This window comes from Triticum dicoccoides, chromosome 6B (assembly GCF_002162155.2).
Source record: "Triticum dicoccoides isolate Atlit2015 ecotype Zavitan chromosome 6B, WEW_v2.0, whole genome shotgun sequence".
NCBI lineage: Eukaryota > Viridiplantae > Streptophyta > Magnoliopsida > Poales > Poaceae > Triticum > Triticum dicoccoides.
In genome coordinates, this window is record NC_041391.1 from 24608541 (window position 1) to 24615741 (window position 7201).

At 42.0% G+C, this 7201-nt stretch overlaps 1 pseudogene; it reads left to right on the plus strand.

Annotated features, from left to right (window-relative positions):
- The first annotated feature begins 209 nt into the window (after positions 1–209).
- Positions 210–2709, plus strand: LOC119320601 (annotated as a pseudogene).
- The last annotated feature ends 4492 nt before the right edge of the window (positions 2710–7201 follow it).

Genomic DNA, 7201 nt, shown 5'->3' on the forward strand with positions numbered 1-7201 from the left:
GCAAAAAACCTGCGCTACTGCTAGGGTTTTCCCTAGTAGTGTCTGCACTATACTCAGGTCAAAATTGACTCCTATTACACTTACTTTCAGTCCAACCTAATCACTTCATGTAACTTAACCAGGATTAAATTATGTCTGAACAATTTAGCACATAGATGTCATAGCGTTTGATCTCTTAGGGGAAACAATGCTCTTAGCACTGTGCTGGGATGGACTTTTGTTCTGAAACTAGAGTTCTTCCTGTGCAGTATGCTTCCCCAAGTGGATATATATATTCCCCAAATGTTCAGAATTACGCCTGGGTCTTATTAAAGTCGAAAATTACGCCTTGCTTATAGGAATTCAGAATTGGAGATCTACCTCAATTGGCTGCTCTGCCTACTCGTTGCACCATACATCTCAGATGCCACATATTTTATTTACATTTTGCATTATACGTGTAGAACGGAATGTCTGAAGAAGCATCTGCCAGTATCAGTGCCAGAGGGACTGAACGAACTTCAAGTCATCGCTGTGCAATTCAAAGAGAAGATTTATACTGAAGCGACCAGTCAGGTAATTTAATCCGTCTTGGCGGCTACCCGAAGCAGAGCACAGTTTATTTTATTTTTAGTTATGGGGGTCAAACAAGATTTATGGGCTAATAATAGAGCAGATGTCTCCAAATGTTGTAGAGGATACTTTTTAAGTCATGTTTAGTACCATGTGTAACTATGATTCAAATGTTAAAAGCTGAAGCACCTGCTCGAGCATGCTAAAGTGCTAATCAACCAGAACTGTTGGTTGCAAGCCACCATTAGTAATTTGGTCCCAGGTGGTGGTCATTGCTACGACACACGTCAGGTCAACTAATTGCTTCTATTTCTTTCAACCAGTAGTACATAGCAGCTATGGAGTGAGATGTGCTAATTAATTTGTACCACCGTACGCTTACAGAGTTCCCCTTTATTTTCTTTTTATGTGTGATAGCCAAAATGATGTGCTTTACACTTACAACTCATGCTGACTGAATCAGAACAAGCCTCCTGCCAGTTCCACCAGGTAACACTCTGCAGGTACAGCTCAAATATTGCTTTGTTTCTCCCAAATTTAGTCGATCAGATTTCTAGCAATCTTGTTCCTTTTAGTATGTGCCGACGTGCATGCATTCTAAAGATGCGCATGCTTATATAAAACGCAAGCATGATCTCAGTCACATTGTATTCATCTTGTGAACACATATATTTTACACGTACCCCTGTTTGTAGCAAAGAAGACTTCCTTAATTTTCTACCTGCTGACAGAGTTTCACATCTCAGGTTGTCGAAATAAGATTGTGCTCTGTAGTGCATTCCGATTCAGCTGGGTACCCAGGAGCCCCATGAACCTGCAGTAATTTTTCATCCCATTGTCGACAATTACAAGATGGGACCCAACTTCAAGAGAGGCCAAATGGTTTCTCCATACGGCAGAACATCACAGTAGCATTTCCTTGTAAATTTCAGTGTTGCACTGTTTAATCAGCTGATCTCATTCTAAAAATTCAGTGATGGTGGTACCGAGTACAGAGTACAGAGTATAGACACATGTGCAAAGCTCAGGCAGAATCAATGGCTGGGATTGGGAGATGATCGTCGTTCCAAGTAGCCTCTTGGATAGTCATCGTAAGTACCTTCGCATTGAATTCTAGCAGCGAAGCCTCTTCATTCCGAGCAGTGATGTAGCCTGTATTGGTAAACTAGCTCTTTGTGTGTGCTAGTACCTAACGATCTCATCCTTGTATGATTTGGACATATGCTAGAATTTATTCACTGCATCAAGGGGTTAAGCACAGTAGTTTTGGGTTTCTACAGTTCCAAGGGGATTCAGAGTTCCACCTCTGAGTATTTGGATCTTATCTAACCATGCTTTGAGATTTAGATGTGTTGGGGAATGGGGATTGCTAGTTCTTGCTGGGTAATCAGAATAATGTTTGCGTTTTCCTCAAGGATGTCAGACACTATTACAGTCTGTTAAATGCAGATAATGCTATTCATTTATGAGAATTATTTATTTACCTCAAGGATGTCAGACACTATTACAGTTTGTCCCTATCAATGCAAATGCTGAGCCATGTTCCACTTTTACTGATCTACGTAATATTTTCACTGCTGAAGAGGTTAGTATGCTCCTTGTCTTTTTCACTAATTGTCTTTTTCATCGACATTCACCACATTATTTTTCCGTGTCATTCTTCTGAAGAATCTGAAGTTTCTGAACCTCTGTTGGTAATGCTGCAGGGTTCTGGTGGCGATGCCGATTATCATCAAGAGGTTCGTGGACTGGACGGTTTCATGGTTGCCGATGTACGGAGAGGCGAAGCTACTGCTCGTCATCTACCTCTGGCATACCAGCACACGGGTAAGCAGTCGGTCAGACACCCCAAGCCTGAGAGATGATCAACATTTCAGATAACTTGATTTGGTATGTGGCCAATTCTGAATCTGAATCTTAACGGTGTTCGGATTTCAGGGTGCGGGGCACGTGTACGATGGCTTCCTCCATCCGCTGGTGTCGTGGCATGAGGCCGACATCGACCGGGGCCTGCATGGTTTGAAGGCGAGGGACGTGACGGCATCACAACTTAAGGCGGTGGCTGCCATCGGTCAAGTGTGGCTCCTCGAGGCTGCCCGCTGTGTTTCGTCGTAGCTACAGGCCACGAGATCAGGCCGGGAAGGCGCTACACATTGACGAGTGAGCCAATTTTTGGATCGGACCATAAGAACGTGTCCCAATCTCTGATGTCTAGAAGTAGTGGTAAAGTTTTGAATTTGCATGGCAAGAACCACTTGCATAGGTAGCTGACACGCACAACACTGTGTTTACACTCTTACTTATGTAAAAGATATGTACAATGAGGAACTGTGATAGTAGATACGACAATTGTGTGATAGAATGGAATTGATTGATTTTATTTTTTTAATTTCTAAAAAGTTAGTAGTAGCGTGGGAAAAAATAGCTCGCTACTAGTATTTAGGATACTAGTAGCGTTGGTATTACAGACGCGCTACTACTATTTCATTAGTAGTAGCGCGGGTACGAAATAGCAGTAGTGTGTGTTGCACACGCTACTACTAACAAAGTTAGTAGTAGCGCGGGTTTAACCCACGCTACTACTAACTATTAGCTGTAGCGCGATACTAGAGCGCGTGTACCCGCGCTGCTAGTAGTGATTTTACCCGCGCTGCTAGTAGCCTTTTTCCTAGTAGTGTACTGTTATTAGTTTTTGATTTTTTTTCTGCTCCATATTTTGTGCTGCTGAATTTTGTTTAGGGTTTTATACAATAGTCTCTAGCAGATCATACACATACAAATCTGATCATATCATACCCATACAAATAGTCTCATCAAATCGATCATGTCATCATCATAATCATCATCCAACACAAAATGATGTCTCTCCGCATCATCTCGAAATAGAGATACAAGTTATGACATGTCTCGAATACTTACAACTACATTGTCATCCATCTAAACAATCACATAGACGAGAAGAGCTATCACTATGAGTGAGAGAGAAACCATGCAGTACATGAGGCGGCGGTTATGATTCCTCTCTCGCGCTAGTGTGAACCTCAAGTAACTAGCTTCTGCTTCTTGTCTGCTTTTGAAGCCTTTATGGCTGGCGCCCGAGAACCGCTCCACTTGCGCCTGACACTCATGCCACTCGTCATACACTCCCGAAACGTTCCCTATGTACACGACATAGCATTGCTTCTTCTCTATGAAGGATCTAGGTACCTATTAGAGATGCATCTTCAAAAAGAGAATGTACAATCATATGCAACAAAATATACTTGAGCTACACGAAAAGAAAGTGTATGCAAATAAATGCAACATGTAGTAAACATAAATAATGAATGCAGTCTCATCGTGCGCAAACTAATTAACTAGAGGTATGCAGGTCATCATATCCAAACTAACAATGTAGCGTTACACAAGTTCAACCGGACCATGGACATCACAAAGTTTCATTGCTACAGAAATTATACAAGTTCAACCGACACATATCACCATCATCGGCATCCTAAAGGTGCACAACTGGAGAACGAAAGTTATGCATGTAGCAACGGGAGCATTTGTCGGAATTCCTCATCCGGTGGTTACCAATGTGTCTGCTCTAGTTATGGACAAGGCAACCCTTACATTTTAGATGGATGCATGCAAGGTACTTCCGTCCCCACATTTTCTCCAAAATGAGTTAAAATTCCCTTCTATTTAGCCTTCGCCCTCTTGTTCTTACTTTTTATGTCTATGTAACGTGGAGCAGATTATAACCCAAAGCCCAAAGAACACTGTCCTCCATCATGTGGACCCATTACTATTCCATCCCCCTTTGGGCTTGAAGAAGGATGTTTTGCAAACGAAAAATTTCATCTTAATTGTACCTCTGGCAATCTCACAGTCTCTGTCTCAGAAGATGCACAGTATCAGGTGACCGGTGTCTCCGTGGAAGATGGGACTCTGACTGTTAGCAATATGGTGAACGGAAGTAATGAAAAAGAGGTAATATTAATCTAGACTGAAGATGGATTTGGAGTGGACTCACCTATGGAAGATCAATTTGATTTCTCTGTGGAATACAACATTGTTATAAAGTGGGCGGTTGCCAATTTAACATGTGAAACAACTATGCAAAAGGATACTGAGTATGCATGTCGCACTTCCCAGAGCTATTATCTAAACGTCACCCACGGGGAAATATTTATAGGATATCGTTGTAAATGTTCGTCAGGCTTTCAAGGAAATCCGTACGTCAATGCTGGCTGCACAGGTCTGATCCTCCTCATCACCGTTTATTGCGCAAATGTTTCTCTCACACCTACAAATATTTAGAAAATGAGAAAAGTATATTTTTCATCTGTGAACTGTCTAGAAGGTATAACATCAACTCTGAACCAGCAAATCTAAGTTCCTCAACTCTGATAAGTGGATAGATCTAGTCCTTTGTGCCATTTTAGGTGGTTTCCTACCAACATGGACACAATTTTGACTTTTCACTAAAACTGGACACGTCACCTGGTTTTGACCACCAGGTCTGTTGATTGACCAAAAGGCACCGCCCCTCTCTCTAGAGTGATAGCGTTGATGGTGACTTAGGCAACAACGGTGATTTAGGCACGCGGTAGTCACCCAAGGAATCCCTTGGCTGGGTAAGCGCTCAAGCCGCTCCCGTGGGTCATCCTTGCCAGTACTACAGGAATGCTTAGGAGTCCTGCACTAGTAGAAAAAGGACCTATTGTCCCGGTTCGTGAGGGCCATTTGTCCCTGTTTTCGGACCGGGACTAAAGTGCCGGTACTAATTCCCTAAAACTTTACTCCCGGTTCTTGCATAAACCGGGATAGATGGGCCTCCACGTGGCCGGTGCAGCGAGCCCAGGCCGGAGGCCCTTTGGTCCCGGTTGGTGGCACCAACCGGGACCAATAGGCATCCAAGCATCAGCATCTCAGGTGCTGGGATTTTTTTTGAAGGGGAGGGGGTAGGGTTTGGGGGTTTTGGGGGGGTTAATTTAGGTGTTTCATATATTGTGTTAGCTAGCTAATTAATAGAGAGAAGTGTCCGCTCTTATCTCCGTGCTTGGTCGACGCTACGTACTATACATATAGAGAGGACTAGACACGCTAGCTGGTTAAGCAAATGAAGGAAACAGAAGATCGTCATGAACAGATGTATACAAAGGGAAGTGATATCGACCACCTCTCCTTCTCTGAGAGATTGGTCGAACAACAAGTTCTCGTATATCTATCCGACGCTACTGTCTACATATATACAATATAAGTATCTTTTACAATATAATCTCCTAAATAAAATTGAACGCATCAGGGTCCACATGGTATTCTCTGTCTTTAGCGATCATGTTGTCAAGAAAGAATGCTGCCAATTCCTCTTGAATTCCTCGCATACGATCTGGTGGTAGGAGCTCATCCCGCATCCGAAATATCTAATTTGAAGAAGGGGGTCAATACATATATATGAATAAATGAAACTGAACACAAATGATGGTAATAAAATAAAATTGTGAATATAATTATTTACGCACTTCATATTGTTTGTCGGAGTAGCCCCGCTCACATGTCGTGTGGCGGATGGACTCGCAAATGTAGTATCCACAGTAATTAGTCCCTTCTTCCTGCCACAACCACTTTACAAGAAATAGAGGTCAATCAAACTCATAATTAGCAAGCATGCTAAATGGTATTGATGAAACTAGCGCTTGAATCACTAGGAGATGAGTGAAACATATATGCTACTATAGTACTTACTTTCGGGTGTTTAAATTGCAGCTTCTTCGGCAGTCCCGGAGTTTTTGAGGTGAATTTACTCCAAACCTTGCTAGACAAAGAAAACAATTACTTGATATCAGGAAATGAACAAATTGAACTTGCCGATGTGGTGCGATAATGATCAATTTAACTTACTTCTCAGTCATGTCCGCGTACTCCTTGGGATCTTTCGTCTCGAGTCTAAGACGGTTACTAGTCCCTGCTCAAGCTTAATCTCTAGGAGAATATAGTGGAAGCTGCGCACGCATGCATAACTCATCAATTACATTACTATAACCTTGACTAATAAGGGAAACCGAATATGCACAAGACAGTAACACTCACCCGAATTCGTAAGGGAAGAGTATTATAGCTTTGTTTTGATTTAATATAAATGATTGTAGCAGCTTGGCCTCGGTATCTTTGGCCTGAAATTTAACCATATATGCATCTATGAGATTTGTGTTAATGAACCCAATATCACCGATATGTCTTTTCTTCAATTCGGCGATCTTCAATCTGCATAATATAGTGAGAATAATTAAAAATACATGCAATGAAAGAGCTGACCTATATATAGAGACTTAATGACAGAAGTAGTACTACTTACAGGCAGTAGCAAGTGATCATTAACTTATCGAGGGCCTTTAGATTGAAAAACTCAAAGAACTCCTCAAATGGAACATTCAACAGTTCAATTCCAACGAGGTCATGCTCCTCTTTAACTCTGAGCGTCAAAATATTCCTCCCCTCAGACTCTCTGCAGGTTTTCATATACCAATCATGGAATCTTCGCATCATCATTGTTAGAGATTTTTCATCTTTGACGAGAGGCTTCCCGTACACGTATCTGTGTTCGTCCACCTCCAAGAAATCAAAATGTGCATCGTCGGGCAGGTAATCTCCAAGATCGTTATAA